General features: G+C 39.1%; 1 protein-coding gene across 26 annotated transcripts in view; it reads right to left on the reverse strand.

Moving 5' to 3' along the window:
* The window catches only part of ZBTB20 (zinc finger and BTB domain containing 20), a 520,201-nt gene that overhangs the window by 414,720 nt on the left and 85,097 nt on the right, over positions 1-20,384 (reverse strand). For 18 of the 26 annotated variants that reach the window (XM_035115408.3, XM_060273759.2, XM_088668207.1 and 15 more), the window contains exon 2: positions 17,656-17,715. The gene's annotated coding sequence lies outside the window, so the exon portion shown is untranslated. The remainder of the gene's footprint in view (positions 1-17,655; positions 17,716-20,384) is intronic. The other 8 variants (XM_088668206.1, XM_035115410.3, XM_088668208.1 and 5 more) reach the window with 1 other exon arrangement.

Below are 20,384 nucleotides of genomic sequence, written 5' to 3' on the forward strand. Positions count from 1 at the left end.
ATCCAACCTCTTGTCACCATAACTCTGAGTGCATTATGGTGTTTAATACTGAAAGAATAGTCACAAATGCAAATTAATGACTGCAGAGCATAGCAAAGTTTGATAAAGACTAAATTGCCTGTCAAAACTTCTTCTTGCATTTCCTAAATTTAATCTTAGGCTTATTATCATCATTATTTATAAAAACGCCAGCTATAACCTTGCACCCATACAAAAAGAGAATTATCAAAGGTGAGTGTCTGTATTTCACCTAGACTTAAATAGCTTTCAGAAGTCCCCTCTAAATATGAACCTTCTAGCATATCTTTCCAGTTGCATTTTTATTATTAATATTTTACTCATAATGCAGAATAGTCATAAGTTGGATAGGTTTTTGGTTGCATGTCTCCACTTTTCAGGGAAGTCTATCAATATCCTGCTAGGAGTTTATCACACACGTATATCCAGCTGGATACCAAACTGCACATACAAATATTTCCTGTACATAGGATTCTTCGTCTGATCCAGCTACAGTCATACCTCGGGTTAAGTAGGCTTCGGTTGAGTACTTTCAAGTTGAGTACTCCGCGGACCCGTCTGGAACAGATTAATCCACTTTCCATTACTTCCAGTGGGAAAGTTCGCTTCAGGTTAAGTACGCTTTAGGTTAAGCACGGACTTCCAGAGCCAATTAAGTACTTAACCTGAGGTACCACTGTACATTGATTATTGCCTTCATTTTATGGATCAATGGTCTTATTACAGTAAAATTTGTGTTAAATTGCTGTTTTAGGGGGTGTTTTTCATCATCTGGAACGGATTAATCCACTTTCTATTACTTTCAATAGGAAAGTTCGCTTCAGGTTAAGTACGGACTTTCGGAACCAACACTTAACCTGAGGTACCACTGTATTTGGTTTTGCATGTGTAATGCTACCCACCTGCAAAAGCAACAGTTCAGTTGATCCAGAGTGGAGCCATTTATTTATTTAATAAACATGTATAAGCATCTTCATATTCTTTTAAACTCTTAAGATTTAATCCCTATCCTTACAACAGCTGAACACAACGGTTGCAAATTGTTTGGAAGGACTTTAATGAACATCCTTTAATGGGTGCATATACTTGGATGGGAAATTTGACATTTTGGAAAATAATACACTTGCCTAGGCTATGGATGTTATGAGCACTTGTAAGCATTCATCCTCAAATGTTTCTGAGCACCCTCAGGAAAAGCACAGTCCTGTTTGCAGTCAACTTTGACCAATGCTCTGCTCACCTGGCTCGTGCAAACTGTCTCGCTCTTTGCCTAAAAAGAAGTACAAGCCCTATTGGATCAAATGTCCATTTAGTCTACATGTGGTTCTCACAGTGGACAACCAAATACTTATGGAAGATTCTGTTGGGATTTTCCATTCCACCTTTAGTTACAGACATGGGATTGTTACGTGTCACATGTCTGTTTACATTCCAGCACTGTTAGCTGGAACAAGCGGAACTTCCGTTGTGTTGTTGTTGCTTTTGCTTTTCTCTCTCTCTCAGGGTGAGACAGCAAGGAGACACAACATGTTTCTTTGTCCTGATTTATGATTAGTAAATCCGTAGTTTGCTAGTATGTCTCCACAAGTCTCAAGCCTCTTTTTGTTGCACAGTTTGCTCTGCGAAGTGTGCCCATGTCAGCAGACTTGGGTCACTGATTTACAGTATGTCACACCAGAGGTCGGGGGATCTTCGCAGCGTGATGGCTGGAAGGAGGTGATCCAAATGGGGGCTAGCCAGCTGGCCGTTCGACCCCCAGATGCCGACAGATTCATGGGTGGGATATGAGTGCAACCACTCTCCCACTCATGTGCCTGAGCCTCCAATAGTGGAGATGGAACACAGACATAATAACTACTGTTATTATGTAGCAACCATTGGTAACATTTTCCTTTTAAAGCCATAAATGTTGGCAGCCATTACAATATCTTGTTATAGCAAATTCCATAATTTAATTATGTGCTGCATGTAAAAGCATTTTTTTCTTTTGTCTGTCCCAAATATTCCAACATTCACCTTCATTAGATGATCCCAGCCTCTAGTATTATAGGGAAAGTATTCTCTTTATCCACTTCCTCTTCAGCATAATTTTATACCCTACATACCATGTGCCCTCTTCTTCAACCATTTTCTAAACTAAAGAAACTCATGTGTTTTTATAGAGAGATTTGCTTCAGCTCCTTGAGCACTTAAGTTACCCTTTTGTGACTATTTTCCAGCTCTACACTATCCTTTTTGAGATGCAGCAAACAACCAGATCTGTACATATGAGGATAGGAATGCTAGGCAGGACAGTCAAGTGGATAAAAGAAAATGAGGACAAAGAAGGTAGAAACCAGAAAGCAGGGAGATGAGAATGAATGGAAGAGCCAAGACCAAAATAGGAGTGGGGCAAACAATTTTACAAGGGTGATACAGACAGGAAGTGATGGGCACAATGGCTAAGAATGAAGTTAAGAGACCAAGTGAGGGACCCAAGGGCAGAGTCACTTCCAGGCTCTGGAGCTCTCCTCCATGAACAAAACACTGCCTCCTCAATGTTGTTGCTGCTACCCATTTGCTTGCCCGGCATACACCACCACCCAGAAGGAGACAACCTGAGAAGCCGGGTATGCCTTTCCTTCTCCTTGCCTTTGTCAGTGACTGTTCATTTACAGCAACAGCAAGGATAAGGGAGTTCTGATGAGTGGCAGGAGGCCAGCTCCTTGGGTGTGGGCATCCGCTGATATTTATCAGGACTGGGAGGAGTGAATGCTCCAAATAAACAAAAACAAAGAAGCAGGCGTAACTGAAAAGTGCTAGCAGGCAAGGCTCTCACAAAAGAAGCAAGGAAACAACTTGCCTGCACAATTTGCCTCAAGTTTACCCAGGGAGGGGGCAACTACCAACCCTTGAACCATCCCCATGGACACCCATGGGCTCAGTGAATGCCTGGCAACACCAATCCATGATGCTTACCCTATCAAGGGGACATAATATTGTGCTGCTTAAAATCTAGACCCTGAAAATGAATTCTGCCAGGAGTGGCTTCTGATGGCAAACTAATTGGGGGTAGGAGGTGTTGAAGGTCAAGAAGAAGAGTTGGGGAGCGGGTAGGCCAAAACTTCACATATTAATTTGAACTAACCATCTAATTCTTTGAATTCCTCCTATAATTTATTAAAACTATTTATTTAGCATGGATTAAACTTGGTGGCCTTGATAATGTACAAAAACATTATTTACAATTTATTTCATTTGTGTAACAGTTTATACAATTTTACAAGAGTTTCATATATTGCAGATAAGTGTTCTATTGTTCCTGGATTGTAACAGAAACTTTTCAAGTTAAAAATTAGCAACATATTTGAATACAAGGACAATGGAGTTAACTACAAAGTTTGTTCTTACTAAAACTCTAATACATACCAATATATATGTGTGTGTGCATAAGCAAATCTTTATGCAAATCAATTAACTGAGAATTACACCTCAGTATTTAAAAAGTAACATGTTCCACAAGCCAAGGTGCATTCATTTGCCTTGCACTCACTATGCCTCTAACAAATACTATTTATGAGCTCATGGAGGAGAATTGTTGCTAGAATGATAATTTCATTCTCATCAACGTTAGCTCTGATATAAATTCAGTAACAGCAAAATATTTTGCTGTATTTAAACTGTAGCATATGGTAGTCTCACTGAAATCAGCAGGATTATTCATATAGTTTAAACTAAGGATATATTTAAGGATATATTTAAGGACTTTCCTCAACTGGGGCTACATACACCATTCAAATGAATGCTGTACATAACTCCCAGTGCATTTCCTGTCAAACTGAGTTTTGTTGCAGTCTGTCCCTTTCACTGTCTGTAGCATAAATCAGCTAGGAATACTAATGTCACAGGATATATATGTCAGTTTATGTAGGCTTTCAATAAAGACTTAAAATTTGCTTGAGTCTATGGATTATATATATATATATATATATATATATATATATATATATATATATATATATCCAATTACAGACACTTAAATCCCATTGAGATTATGTATTTATGTGTTTAATTATGTGTGGACTATAGTTTTATTTGAACATGACCCCTATTTTACACACCTGTGGCTGTGTGCAACATTGCTGCCCTAATTTGTAATATTCATCACACTGAGATAAAACTTCACCTTCTGTGCAGCAGAAGGAAAAGGGATGAGAAGGGTCTACCATGTAGGGAGGTTGGTGGTTACCAAGCACAATTTTTCAATAATCAATATAACATGAACCAAGTTGCTGACCTTGGAACAGGCAGAAAAGAGGACTGCAAAAAGATAAGCATTTATTTTTTTATTTTTTTGGGGGGGGGATTTCAAAAAACCTCTACATTCACCTTGCTTCTGCTGAGTGCCAGTGCACATCTTACAGAAGTCAACATTCTGCCAGGATCCCAAGGATGAGTATAGAGGCTTGGCACCATAGTTCAATATCAGACCATATAATTTGATTGCAGAAGGCCTCAAATTCAAACCCTGTTATCTTCAATTGAGATTCTTCAAGCAAACAGTGCTTGGAAAGACCTCTGCCTAATACCCTGGAAGACTGCCACCAGTTGAAGTAGACAGTACTCAGCTAGATGGACCAGTGATATGGCAGCTTGGTGTGTAAATTTAATCCTCACTAATGTCAATATATTTTCATTTACATAGGAGGGTTCTACTACTGCTAAACAGAAAGAACCACCACAAACTATAATATCTGTGTTGGCTTATATCGCAAAGCATTTACAATGGAGCAAATGAACTGTAACATTAATGACAAATTTGCTTACATTTTCAGTTATGCTGCAACAACTATTTATTCTGGTTCAGAGTTGGGAACTCATTTTTAGTTTATCAGAGTTACAAAAGAAGAACCCCTTGTCAGTTTGGGGACCTTCACTAATTTATATTTCATATCAGAAGAAGTGATCATGTGCAGTTAGCATGCTTTTTATTACATGTAGACATTGGTGGATAGGGAATACAATTCCGCTGAGAGTTTGAGATGAGAGCAACCCTACAGAAGAAACAATAATGTTGTGTATCTTGGGATTTTCTTCTCACAGGCAGAAAAGCTGTTGAGTGAGATTTCAAGTTGACCTACAGAATCAGTTACTTGAGAAACAACCCCAGGTACCCCAGATATGTACAAGCACAAAGAAAACTAGACCAAAGAACTGGCTCCCAAGGGAGATTACAGAAATCCCACTGTTAAGAATACTGTACGTATGCTCAACTGCACCAGCTGGTGGTCTAGCTCTGATGCTATGGAATGCCTTGGGATTTAATTAGCAAGTTTCAGTTTAAGACAATGCTAGATGCTTTTGAAAAGCACGCATTAAAACAGAACAAATATTACAAAAAAACCAACGGTTAACTAGAAGACAGTAGTAGAAATATATAAAAAAATAAAAATAAATTGTCCAGTAGCACCTTAGAGACCAACTAAGTTTGTTCTTTGTATGAGCTTTCATGTGCATGCACACTTCTTCAGAGGACAGTAGATTATTATTTTATATTCTGGAGATGGGATCACGAGAATCTTTGACTTCCCAACTGAAGATGCTAATAGAAAATATAACTATATCGTGTAACATTTAAATGACTGATAGGTTTTTATTTTGCAATGTATTTGTTTACTCTTTATCTGTACGGTAAAGGTAAAGGACGCCTGATGGTTAAGTCTAGCCAAAGGCAACTATGGGGTATGGTGCTCATCTCGCTTCAGGTTGGGGGAGCCGGCATTTGTCCACAGACAACTTTCTGGGTCATGTGGCCAGCATGACTAAACCACTTCTGTGACAGAAGCCAGAGTGCACGGAAACACCGTTTACCTTCATCTGTATGATCTGGTATTCAAGTGGACATACAACAAAGTTGAATGTTGGAAGATTCAGGACAGACAAAACTTCTTCATGTAGTGCATAGTTAAACTATAGAATTCTCTCCCACAGGAGGCAGTGATTGATGATCACCAACTTGGATGGATTTAAAATAGGATTGGACAAATTCATGGTGACAGGGCTATCAATGGCTACTAACCATAATGGCTATGTTCTGCCTCCAGTGTTAGTGACAGTATTTCTCAATGTGAGTTGCTGGAAACTGCAGGAGGGGAAGCAGATCCTGATTGTGAGCTTCCCACAAGCACCTAGTTGGCTACTGTGAGAACAGGATGCTGGATGAGGCGGGCCACTGGACTTGATCCAGCAGGTTCTTTTTATGTTTTCATGTCTGGCAATGGGGAGGTGGTCCCCTGGCTGCCTTACACTGCCCATCCGCCATCAGGGTTTTGTAAAGAAGCATAAGGCAGTATTGTCTCCACTAACTGGCAGTGGCTCTCCAGGGTTTCAGAGAGGGAACATTCCCAATCCTACCTGAAGATAGCAGGGATTGAACATGGGACCTTCTGCATGCAAAGCAGATGCTCCATCATTGAGCTACAGCCATTCCTCACAGGCATGAGTGCCACACAATGCACATCACTGAAGAGAAAATGTTTGCAATTTGCAGCTCATCGTATAGCACTAATAAATTATACCTATGCAAAAGGCCAGCTATGAGGCTCTTTCATTAGCTGACTCCATGAGGCGCTGTCCACTGTCTAGAAAAACAAACACCCAAAAATGAAAGTCATGGGTTTACTTTACAGGTATTACAATTTATTTTTGGAAGCACACACACAGACTTTAAAGAACGAAACCTAATAGTATTTTTGTGCTCTTCTTCTCCTTCCTTGTGCTCCATTTTTGCACCAGTTGCTTAAATTAGTTGGAGAAGCAGCTATCCATGAGAGACCGCACTCAGCAGGCTCTATCAGTCAGAAGTCAAGGATACATGTCCACGATTTATCATGCTTTTCATGGTAATTAGCCAGAGTGCCATTTTGCTTCCACTAGCATCACTCCACTCTTCCATCTCTCTTTCTCTCCCCCTTACCTTTGGTCTCTTTTTTCCTGCATTACATTTACATATTTCTCAGTCTCTCATCCCTTAGTATGTTTTATTTATGAATATAGACCTTCCTGATCATACTTTTAATGTAAAGGAGACTGTAATTAGTGTGTCTGTCTGCTGGGTTAATCCCTTTCCTACATTATATGAAAGAAGTTAAGGGTAAGTAACAGTTTACAGTCAATATTAGGTTTAATTACACTTAATGAGAGTTACTGTCTCCCTTTACTAACTGTACCTAGGAGTGCAACTCCTAGATGAATTTCCCTCCCAACCTCATTTTGTTACCTTAATAGTGCCACTGAGCACTGTATGTACAGTACTTTAATCTACAAAACCTCTTCAGGTGCACCAAATATGTGAGGCACCTGTTTTGCAGGGATGCTGTAGAACCAGCACGACTTCAAACAATGGCATCCTTGTGTGGAAGAGAGAGCTTTCTTATCTAGCACATTCTTGTACGCAGTGTTACTGGGGGAAATTGTTCTTTCAGCCTCTATAGATATTCCCTAAGAAAGTCTCCCATATGAGATAACCCCCACATTTACTTTACGAAAAATTCCACCAACATATAGTGATTTTCAATCTGATTCTCTCCACCATTAGTTTAGTTTGTTAGTTGATTATATACTCTGTTTTACAACTGAAGTCTTCAAAACAGCTTACAATATTTATAAAATGCAAAGGGTGCAAGAGAAAGAGGAGGGAAGAGAGAGAGAGAGAGAGAGAGAGAGAGAGAGAGAGAGAGAGAGAGAGAGAGAGAGAGAGCTCAGCCTAGTAAGATCAAAGCAGGAAACTAATGTCTTCTTCACCTGTCTCCAGGGATCATGGTTAAGGTCTCTCCTCCTTAACCATGGTACGTAACCACAGGACAAATCTTGGTTCCAGATCATGGTTGAGGAGAAGAGACTTTATCCATGATTCCAGGTTGGATGACATGCTAAGCCAAACATGATCTGCTTAACACTCACATACCTGGACTGAAGAGAGATGTCAGCAACAGTTTATAAAATTGTGAATGATGTACAGAAAGAAGAAATATCTTCCAAAATGCTAGAACTCTGAATCACCCACTGAGCCAGTTTGGACATACCTATCTATCCTAAATAGCTCTAATGGCTTAAGGAGGTATGACTTACAGGGCTTTGTACTACACGTAATTTAAAGAGATCAGGCAGGAGCCAAATATAGCTTCATTGGGTAAAGGTAAAGGGAACCCTGACCATTAGGTCCAGTCATGACCGACTCTGGGGTTGCGGCACTCATCTCGCTCTATTAGCCGAGGGAGCCGGCGTACAGCTTCCATGTCATGTGGCCAGCATGACTAAGCCACTTCTGGTGAAGCGCACAGAAACGCCTAATGAATAGCTTCATTAGCAAAGCCTTAATGTTAATTAGCAATCTACTGCATCTATATGTTAGAAATCCTTCCCAATGTCTAAGCCTGCAACTGGTTCAATCCTCTGCATGTGAGCAGGGGCGACAGGAACAAAATAACCAGTTCCATGCATACTCCAGGATTACACTGAACTTAAACATATGCTCACTGTTTTCTTGAATCCTAGTTATATGAATCCTGCCAGTGTAGAACCATCAAAATAAAGTGAATCCAAAATATTTTGGGTTGTTATTGTTTTTAAGTGGTTCCGTTTCAACTTCAGTAGAGTTTGACAAAGAGCACTATCACTGCAGTTTTATAAATAGATCAAGCAGTTCTGCATTGGGAATGAGTTTTTTCCTCTCTTTTTTCCCCTCCCTAAAATCAACATAGGCAATGATTGGCCTCCCTCTGTTAGCTTTACCGGAATATACGCTGAAAAATGTTTATATGCATATGAGTAAATACAAATACACACACACAATGCTGAACTTTGTGACGACAGCCTGTAAGTGGTTGCCCACATTCCCTGGGCAATGGTCAGCTTTGTAACTTTTTCCTGTTTCCTCAATGTAATGATTAACTAGCCTACTGGGCTATTATTCATGGCAGGTAGAACAGGAGCAGCCACAGCAGCAACACTGGTGGCCTCTTCCCATCAGACAGCCCTGCCAATCCTGGCTGGATATTCAAAATAAAAAGTTATTTTTTTAAAAAAGAAGCAGCAGCCAGCAGGAAGGTCCTCTGCCAGAAAGAGTAAAAGACTGATCTCTCTCTCAGAAGTTTGTCATGTTAGAAACAATTTTTTTGCCACGACGAGTGTTCTCTTTAGACTAGCATATGTGGTGTTTATGCACTGTTTACATACCAATATTACTCTGTACCTACTATACATAGCAATGTTCTTGACACTGCCTATCTAGAATTTCTCAGTACCACTGCAAGTAAGTTAATTTAACAGCAAGTACTGATGCCACGTAGATGTTATGCAGCCACTATTAGAATAGATGGACCCAGTATTTCTATTCAGCAGAAGGTTCAGGCCGTATTTGTTCCTAAATTACAAAATGAAGTTGGTTTGAGTCGCTATGTCTTAACCTTGCTTATATATCTGGTTATAATGATCACTGAGCAGTAGACCACTGTCCACTATAAATACACTCCAGTGAGCATCAAAGGAGGCAACTATTTTTTATGGTGTCACTGGCAGACATTTTCAAAAAGCACCTCAGAAGAGGGATTTTTAAAAGCCGGCCACTTTGTTTCTCTTCCCATGAAAATAATTTCCCTTTCCCTTTAAATGTTGCTGAAACATTTCAATGTAAGTGAAAATACTAAAAAGGGGGGGGGCATTCTTAATTTGGTCCAGCTCTAATAGATGGATAATTTACATTCTCAAGCATGCCCTCCATTTCCCCCCACTGCAATGGGCTTACAGCCAAGGCTGGGCTCCTCTGGACTGGATAAAGTATTCCCTTTCTATCCCAGAACCTCCAGAAAGCTTGTACTGTTGAGTAAAATGCCTTTGCGTTTGGAGACCCTTTAACCCCACCTAGAAATAAATTCAGACATGACTCAAATTTTAGGTTTGGTTTTTGGCAGAAGTTAGGCCACAACTTTATTGATTACAAATCAAGTGAGTGGTTGCATAGGCTCTGGTTCCCACAGCTACCTAGGGTAGCGCTGACTCTGGGCGGACCATGAGTCAGCCGGGTCAACATCTGGGATGGGAGCCATGACTAGCTCCCAGCCCTGGTTCCCCCAAATGTGCCCTGAACTCTGGATCAGGGCACAACCCTGCTTGGGGAAGACCAACCAATGAGTTCTAGGATTCCACTTAAAGGAATAAGTGGAGAGGGTTGGCTAGGAATCTTGCCACTCCTATCAGTATGAACCAGAGCCTATCCACCAACCTTACAAGTTGTGACGATTTGCTACATGACAGGCAAAACCCAAGTGCAACTAGCCAATCAACCAAGTGGGAAAAATTCCTGCCGTGCCCCTGCCCCAAAAGCAGGTGACACATGACGGCATAGCAAGGTCAAGCACAAGCTCTAATTAGGGAGAGGTGGGCGGGTGTTCTGGTGCACTGTGACCCGAAAAGAAGATCTCAAATGTCACGTGCAGCAGCTAAATAGTGGCCTCTCTGACCCTTGACTGGCATGCCCCTAGTCCAATTGCTCCCTGTCAGAGGGACCACCAATAGGGTGTTGTGGCCACTCCAATTGTGCCCGCCCCAACACCCAGGCCTGATTGTCGGGCCCCACCACAACGCAGGGAGGACCTGATCTACCAATCTGAGAAGTTGCCTTATGGCCCACATTCTAGGAATAGTTGTATTAGCAAATCGATGTTTTAGAAATGGGCATTTTCACCCAACATAACATTGAAAACCAAGAGATTCTTAATATATTCTTCTGCAGTATGATTCACCACCACAAATTTATGATGGGAGCCCAATCTTAAAATTAAAACCAGGCATTTATTCCCTGTATTCATTGCAATCTTTCGTTTATCCTCAATTCTGATAACAATGTCCCAAATTCAGTTCCCATTCATGGTAATGAACAATTATAATTTCCGAACGTCTCTGGACAACATAGAGGTTTGGATCAACTCCAGTATGTATATATTGAAAATGCTGAAAGTCCACTAATTCAAACACAATAATAATAAGCACAGAGCATAATCCAGCCAAAGGTAAACTCTTTTAAATCCCACTGGATTTAATTTGAAGGTTAAGTGCATGCTTAAATATCTGTCATTAAAATCAACAGGACTTAAAAGTGCTTGCAATTGCACAAATAACAGCAGAAAAGATTCCCAGACTTAATTACCTTCCCCCGCCCTCTTTGACCATTTTTATTTATTTATTTACTTATAAATTTAGCTCCCTACCATTCACCATGAGGTCCCAGGGTGGGTTAAAACAACAAACAGATGAGATTAAAATCACTACAATTTAAAAACATACAGAACTGTTCCAAAATGGAACAAAGCAATATGCATTCAGCAAAGGTGATGGGAATTGATGCCTCATCCTCATATCCAAAGGTGTAGATCCTGCCAGGTTACCCCAACATAAACCAATGTTTATATACAGTCTAATAAGCATTAGACAAGCAATACCTGCAACAAAATGTTGCAGCATGAAGCAGCATGAGTGTCAGGATTCCAGACACTCTATTCCATTATGCCTCCCAATCAGTGGATATTCCACAGTCACCAAGCACTCTCAGTTTCATTAGGTTGCTTGGGTTTTATGCCCTCTGAAGATTTTTGTACTTTTGTAAACTTTGAGGTTCCCCAAGTCTGACGATACCTTCCTCTTGTGTTTATGTGACGCCTTTCTGGCTATATAAACCATGAAAATCTCCCCCGCAAATATTGGAAATATTCTATATGATATATGTGCATGGAAGGAAGCAGATTTTAAAAAGCAAACACACTGAAATTTGAAAAGTTACAGTGAAAGCTAAGTGCTGTCAATTAAAAACACACACCGTACAGAAAGACCAAATTAACCATAGTGGATAAAGGTTATAGCAAAATATATAACTGATTTCTCCTGTTCTTCAGCATATAATGCAATATATGGATTTATAGATAATCAAAGTTAGGATAACATTTGTTGGAACTCCTCACTTTTTTTTGTTTCTCTTCATTTAAAATCTTGCTCACAACCCTGCCCAATATCCCATCCAATTGTTATATTTGGCTTCTGCATTATATGATTTAATGGGTACACAAATAGGCAGGTCATCCTTATACTTTTTGTTGGCAGAAATATAAATAAAAAAAGGAAATATAAATAAATGAAAGGGAAAGGGAAATGAGAATGGTTGATATTTATGGTCTCTTGTTTTTATTTAAAGAAGTTAGTAAAAACAGAAATGTAGCTGAGGCAATAAATACACTTCCAAAAGAAGATCCGAAAAATTCTCTCCCTAAGGTGATAAAGAAAATTCAAGAATTTGGGGAAGTGGCAGGATTTAAATTAAATAGAAATAAAACTAAGTTATTAGTTAAAAATCTAAAAGAAGAAGAGAAAAAAAGATTTGATGCAAAGTTTTGAGACAGAAATTCATAAAAAAGTGAAATATTTAGGGATACGGTTAACAAGAATTATAAATGTGTATAAAGGCAATTATGAAAAAGTATGGTGTGAGAAATATGGAGTATTTTATGTCAACCTATTGAAAGCCATGGATCAGCTTTATTAGTCATCACTGGAAAAATATGTGTGAGATTGTAAGCAAAATAATAATATCCACTGCTAATATCGAAATGCACAATCCGTTCATGGGTTGCTAGGAACATTTTATTTTGATTCTTGTGTTATATATTGTATGGTGTGAGAAATATGGAGTAGATTGAACCTTTCCCTATTAGGAAGAATTGCGGCGATAAAAATGAATGTGCTACCGAAAATGCTATTTCTTTTTCAGACAGTCCCAGTAATGGTTAAGGACGATTGCCTCAAAGATGGCAAAAGGATATTTCCAAATTTATCTTGGGGTGGGTGGGCAAAAGGCCAAGGATTAAACATAAGATACTTACAGATACAAAAGAAAGAGGAGGCTTCATCCTCCCAGATCTTAACTTGTATTACGAGGCTGCATGTTTGGTTTGGATTAGGGACTGGATAAAACTGGAAAAGGAAGAAGCATTAGATTTGGAAGGACATGACAATAGATATGAATGGCATGCATACTTATGGTACGGGAAAGGGAAAGTACATAAAGGATTTTATAACCATATAATTAGGAAATCATTAATGAGAGTGTAGGAAAGGTATAAGGAGCTAATAGAACAAAAAACACCTTGGTGGCCAATAGAAGCTTCGTTACTCAAACATCTTAGCAAAAAGGGAAAGTGGAGTACATATAGAGATTTATTGAAAGATCAAGAAGGAAAATGGAAATTAAAAGTTTATGAAGAAATTAAAGATCATTTTCATAGTTTGTTGCATTACAGACAATTAAATGAGATTGTTAAGGAGGATACAAAAAGGATTTAGCTATACAATTTCTAGATTTCAAAAGGAGATTATAGAAGAAGACGTGAAACTACTGAAGAAAGCATACAGCATTCTGCTAGAATGGGAAATGAAAGACGAGGAGGTCAAATTGGCTATGATTAAATGGGCGCAAGATATAGGACATGATATACAAATTGAGGATTGGGGAAAAATGGGAAAGGTAGATTTGAAATTTACAGACTGTTCTCTTTTGAAGGAAAATTACATGGAAATGATGTACAGATGGTATATTACACCAGTAAAAATGGCAAAAATGTACAAAACCGGGTCAAACATATGTTGGAAATGTAAAGAAAAAGAAGGTACTTTATATCCGATGTGGTGGGAATGTAGAGAAGTCAAAAAAATTGGGAGATGATATATAATGAATTGAAAAAGACGTTTAAAATGACATTTGTAAAAAACCAAGAAGCATTTTTGTTAGGGATTTCAGGACGAAACCTGCCAAGGAAAACAAAGAACTTATTTATGTATGCTACAACAGCGGCAAAATTCTTGCTAGCACAAAGATGGAAGAATGAGGAAATCCCACCGAAAGAACAATGGCAAGAAAAACTGATGAGCTATGCGGAGTTGGCAAAGTTGACATATATACATGAGAAAGACAACCGTGACTTCAAAGAAGACTGGGAACTTTTTACAAAGTATTTAAAAAGGCAACAAAAGGATCTGGACTCCTTGGCAGGTTTTGAATCAACATCCACAATTTAGTAGAAAAACACATGATAGATAAGGCAATGACATGTACACTTTTATAACATGCAGAGAATAATATATATAAACAAACCAGAGAGGAGATGAGGAAAGTCCTTAGAGGGTGGGAGAGGGAGGGAGGGGAGGGGAAAAGGGGGGAAATGTAATTGGTTATGTTATTGGTAATTTGTAATGTTTAAAAAATATTTTTCTTTAATTATTTTTTTTAAAAAAAAAGAAAGCTTGAAAGTCATGGAAAAGGTTGAGTCAGGAAAACTAGACGCCTTCTTCCCTAAACACTCACTTGACAGCTATTCAGCATACATTGCAGCTCAATATTACACACAGATTTATAGTTTCCCTGCAGTTTCCTCTCTCTGCTTCTGCTATATGAATTCTCAAGCCCCACAGCCCTATTCCAGTAATTATGTCCAAATAAAGGAAAGGGAATGAAAGACGAGAAAGAGGTTTAACAGTTTTACACTATCCTGAGCAAGCTTGGTGCCAAATTGGTGAGCTGCTGGAGTTTCAAATGCACATTACTGCAGGAGTCTGATTTAAAGATTGCTGACAGTTTTAACATTCTGCACTTGAATGTACTGTTGGATACAAAAAAAAAAGTGAATCTCTTACACAGTTAAATCAAAATAACGTTCAGTACAACTAAATAAAAATAGCTGGGATGTGGAATTCTAAGAAATTATAAACAAGAGTTCAACTCCTTCATATCAACGCATAATTCAGGCACTTGCGGTGAACCTTAAGGTTTCATTGGCATCTAGGATCATTGGGATGTTGTTTTATTTACCGTAAATGGGACTTCAGAAAATTTCACTCCTAGGGCTACATTTAGTAGGCATAAACCTACTAAAGAGCAGTACTTAATTATTTGTTTTCAAGCAGTGTTACATCCAATACTTTAGCTAATTAATGTTCTCCTCTGCACCACTTGGCAAAAATGAGCAAAAAATGTGCTCTTATCTACTGCTAGCTATGCTCCCCACCTTTATGTAAATACAAAGGGAGATAAATTATACACACGTACCATTTTAAACATTTCTAAACCATCCTTCTACAAAGGACAAATCATAAAACAATATATAACACAAGAATCAAAATAAAATGTTCCTAGCAACCCATGAACGGATTGTGCATTTCGATATTAGCAATGGATATTATTATTTTGCTTACAATCTCACACACATTTTTTTTCCAGTGATGACTAATAAAGCTGATCCATGGCTTTCAATAGGTTGACATAAAATAATGGCCTCTTACTTGAGGATAGGGGGCTGACTTTCCATACTGAAGGATGTTGTCGATGGAAGTATTGTGTTTGCCTAAATTCATCATTTCATATTTCAAAGGCAAAATGGAGGAGAGGCTGAATACATAAAAGGCTACATTTGCACAACACACTAAACCACGGTTTAGTGGTGCTAAGTCCATCCACAAGAAAGAGGCCATACAAAGCCTTGGACTCACATACTCCTCCACATGGCACGAGAAAGCAGAGGATCCCACAGGGCAAGGCAGCAAGGAGAGCTCATACTGAGCTACTAGTCCTGAGAAGGGTTAGAAATGAACTCTGCCTTTGGTCAACTCCCACTTTTGGAAAAGTGGAATTACTAGAGAGTAAATCCTCTGGCCTGAATAAGGGTGGTTTTCCTGCAGTTCACAGCCTCCCATTTAGTACTGCTCCTTACAGTACTGGACTGGTGAAACAGTGTGGGAGGCACTTCATTTTGAAGGCTCAGGAAACAAAAAACGCAGTCAGCCAAGGTGTCCTGGCCACTGCAGGACTATGGGGCATACCTGCCAAGTCTCCTGCTGAAAAATGCAGGATCAGCAGCGGCACGGCAACGGAAGTTGCGTAGAAGCAACTTCCGGGGCCGCTCTTCCCATGTGTGGGCACTGGAAATCGGGCACAGCAGCACCAGAAGTCGCTTCTACGCATGCCTGGCAGCCATCTTGGTGGTGGCCGCATGGTGGCGGCCATCTTGGTGGCCATCTTGGTGACGGCCGCTGCCATGTGGCCACCACCAAGATGGCCGCTGGGCATGCGTAGAAGCAACTTCCGGTGCCACTCTGCCCAATTTCCAGTGCCCACACATAGGAAGAGTGGCACCCAAAATGGAGGCTCCCTGGCAGGTTGTAAATTTGGGGGATTTCCGGGATTTTTCTCCATTCGGGAGAACAGCGGGAAACGGATTAAAATCCGGGGGTTTCCTGCGAAAACGGGATATTTGGCAGCTAAGCTATGGGGTCTTGAAAAGGGAGAGGCACATGAGCCTCAGGCTTTGCCCAGGCTCCTCCCTGCTCATTCACGCAGTGGTAAACTGTGGTTCCACATTATATGTGAGCTAGGTGAATTATGTTTGTATGTCTTATAAGAGAAGAGTAAACTGAAATGAACTGGGGGAGTAGGTGAAGACCACATTGATTTCAGTGGATTTATGCTTGACCAACATAATTTACATCACATTTCCAGTGCAAGCTGTCATATTATTTCAATCCCTATTCCATAAATGCCTCCAGTATTCAAAAGTTAAGTTATTTCTAGTAGTAAACACATTCTACTAAAGAAAGAAACAAAAACTGAATGCGTAAAAATTAAAGTTGTAGCAGTGTGGGAGACATTTAACAAAATTTTGCAACGCTACAAATAATTTTAAAATCACCTGCCCAAGAGTCAATACTCCAAATAACTTCTGAAACATGTATAATTACACCATACAGGAAACTAGCAATGTCTGCTGCTTTTAATTCTGTGATTATAATGGAATAATGGGCATATATGTTCAAGGGACTATGATGTCAGTGCTCATTTCAGCCAGCATTACAATAATTTGAATGCTCTTATTTTTAAAATTATGATATTAAGAGTGTTGTTGTTTTTTACTTCATTTTGCAAAGTCCTCATAGTGTGCCTTTTTTAAAGGTGAGGGCAAAGATCTCCACTACATTGCTATTACACTGAATAGGGGGTTGCTTTAAGTTTAAGAAGACAAGGACTGGGTCATATTTCTATGTCTTGGATTGACACAGAAAGATGACCCAAGGTCTCCTGTTTGGGGGGGGGGGGGCTTTGATAATTACTACAGTCGTACCCTGGTTTTCGAACAGCCTAGTTCTCGAATGTTTTGGCTTCCAAATGATCGAAATCTGGAAGTGACTGTTCCAGTTTTTGAACGTTCTTTTGGAAGTTGAATGTTCGATGGGGCTTCCAATTGGCTGCAGGAGCTTCCTGCAGCCAATCGTAAGCCGTGCTTTTGTTTTTGAACATTTTGGAAGTTGAACGGACTTCCAGAATGGATTCCGTTCAAATTCCAAGGTACAACTGTATATTAATCCAAGGTGCATTTGGGAGAACTCTACCATATCTAGATTAAGTTTTTGTGGTCAGTCCCTGAAATTTTAAAATGCCTATGTACCCAATGCACACAGTCTTTTAAACAAACAAACAAACAAACCCTAACAGCACTATAGCAACCACACTGTATTTAGAAGCTTTAATAACTTCTTAATTATTTTCAATATTCAAGTTAATGTTACCTTTCTTCTTCGGATACCAAAAGGGGTAAAAGCAATTCCTAACACTTCTTTTCTGTGCTGCTGAAAAGAAAAGAAGAGAAGAGACTTGTGTTTAGTGATATTCTCGAACGTCTTTCATTTTCATAACATTCAAGTGACTAAGCATTTAGCTGTAAGTAGACACCTTATTGTGTATATACATCAACATATAGCCATCTGTTTAAATAAGACAAAACACCCAAACATTCACAGTTACAATGCAGGTGATAAGCACGCAAGTATGACACTAATAGTCACCATACTGCCTTTATATTTTTTGAGAGGAGGGGAGAGAAATTACATATGGCATCACAATATGGAAGTGTCAATAGTCCCATGGATAAAATTGCCACTCATTTTTCAGTAAAAGTGAGGTTTCTTTCTCTATTAAGAACAAAAGTAATTGCCTGCAATAATGAACATTTTACCACTCTCTCTTAGCCTAGAGATGCATTTATGAGGAATGTTGCAAGTAAATACTTTTAATAATTTAGGAGCTAAAAATTGCACATTTATAAAAACCAATTTTAAAAAACCAAGTGTCTAATGCTTTTAGAATTTCCGTAAGTTACAAATGGCTTTGTATTAACTGGTGAAACTTCATAAATGTCTCAAGTGTGAACTTAAGGAGTTATTAGAAGTTTTTGTTTTTTCCCTTTCAGTAAGGATTATTATTTTAAAAGCACACAGCCAAAAGTAAAAGGGTAAAAATATTTTTTTAAAACTTTATTCTTTTGGAACTTACTTTCAGATAAAATTAATACACACCTAATATATAAATTATGTTAGAAAATTTAAAATAAGTCCTAAGTCAAATCTATATAAAAGAGACATTGCAATGAGAAGCTTAGAATTTCTCAGTAAGAACTGTTTTAGGTGTGCCAAGGGTCCTGTTTGTGCTGAGTGGCTTTTTAAACAGGTTTCTTTTTTTACTTTGAAAAGCAGATCCCATATCATCACAAACTACTTTTGAAACTCCTCAGTTTCAAAAATGTTTGCCATGCAGCATAGAAAAATGCTATTTGAGGAACACAAGTTGAACCCTTCCTTGGGCACACTGTGAAATAATTGTGCCATTCTTTGGATCCAGACCTGCAGCTTTTCCAAGAAACTCCATTTAACTATTAGGCTCACAACTAATCCTTAAGGGGGAGGGTGACCCCATCCAAAACACCTAACTCTGGAGTCATTACAATCCTCACCATGAATACCTTCTTTCTGCCCAGACCGAACTTGAATGTGTTCTCTTCATCCAGCACAAAACTGCCTAAATAAACACATCCAGGCAACTTATTTACATACCGCGCAACTGTCCTGTTTTAAGCGGAACACCCCAAATTTATAGAAACACACACACAGCTCCTGATTCCATCCAGGGATGTCCCATTTTGGCTCCTGCGGGACCAAAAGGCATACTTTTTTTGGTGCTACATTGTTGCCTTCTGGACGCAGCACTAGCTCGGAAGTATGTTGGCTGGAAAGCTGGGTCACTGCGGCCCTTGAAGCAACAGCAGAAGCAGCCACAGCAGCAAAGATAGGCAAATGCATGTAAGGGTCCAACAGTAGGATGGGGCAGGGTTTAGCCCCGAGGGGGGGGGAACCAGGAGAGAGGAGATGGGGCCTGAGTGAGAGGAGATGGGGCTTAAGTTGAGGTCATGTCCTCATTTGCCTTACTGGAATGTTGGAGGGTATGCATTTGGAACACTTGGATTGGAGGAAGTGGAAATGTGTTCACTGTGACACTGAACTACAGATTTCTGACAATGTCTCTCAGCAATTTGATGAACAGTTTGGAAGATAAGACTAAGGCTGCATTCAGACATGGGTTTTGTTGTGTTGGGTTTACTGGTTATAATGATAGCAGTTCTGCCCCAATTTCTAGCACCCCTTTTACATAGCACTACCTTGGTGTAATGGAACTGTGGCTTTTTTAATTAATATACTGACATGTCACACTAAAATTTAAATGGTGGGAAATGACTCTACTATGCCATTATAGTCCTCCAAATTTCATAAATGTAAAACTGTCACAATTTTCCAAGGTAAAGCAGTTTCAAAAATAATAATAATTGGGGGGGGGGGACACAAGGAACACAGAAATGGGTGCTAAACTTCCACTAGATTTTACAAGATTTCCAGAAATGGCCTTTGCATCATGTGAAAGATCACATAAAATGCAAAAATGAACAGATAAAGAAACTAACTTAAGATCGAACGAAATGCTGTCTGAATGCAGTCAAACCATGAAACATTAAATATATATATTCCCATAAGAGAGGAGCAACACCACTGTAGCTGAGTGATCCCAACCCTAATTCACAGACTTAGAATGATATCATGGTTAAATGGTATTGAGGTCCAAAAGAAGGTCACATTTCCCTGTCATTTAAGGCATTTAAGTCTTTTCAGCCCCAACCCCATGGTGGAAAGCATTAAGCTTTTAATTCAAAACATGTATACAGATGCACAATTTAAATATTATGCTCACTCAACTATATAACAGTTAGAAAATGTAATATAAAGATATATCTGAAGCACTCAGATGTTTAACTTCAAAAAGTCTGAAATAGCTTATCCTATCTAAATGGTGTCACCATGTACATATAGATGTACTGTATATTTAGATGTTAACCAAAATATTAGCTAACAAAAAATGAATTTTTACTAAAGTAAGCAATACCAAGGCACACATGGGGGAAAACAAAAAATTA

Source organism: Zootoca vivipara, chromosome 4, assembly GCF_965207765.1.
Source record: "Zootoca vivipara chromosome 4, rZooViv2.hap1.1, whole genome shotgun sequence".
Classification (NCBI taxonomy): Eukaryota; Metazoa; Chordata; class Lepidosauria; order Squamata; family Lacertidae; genus Zootoca; species Zootoca vivipara.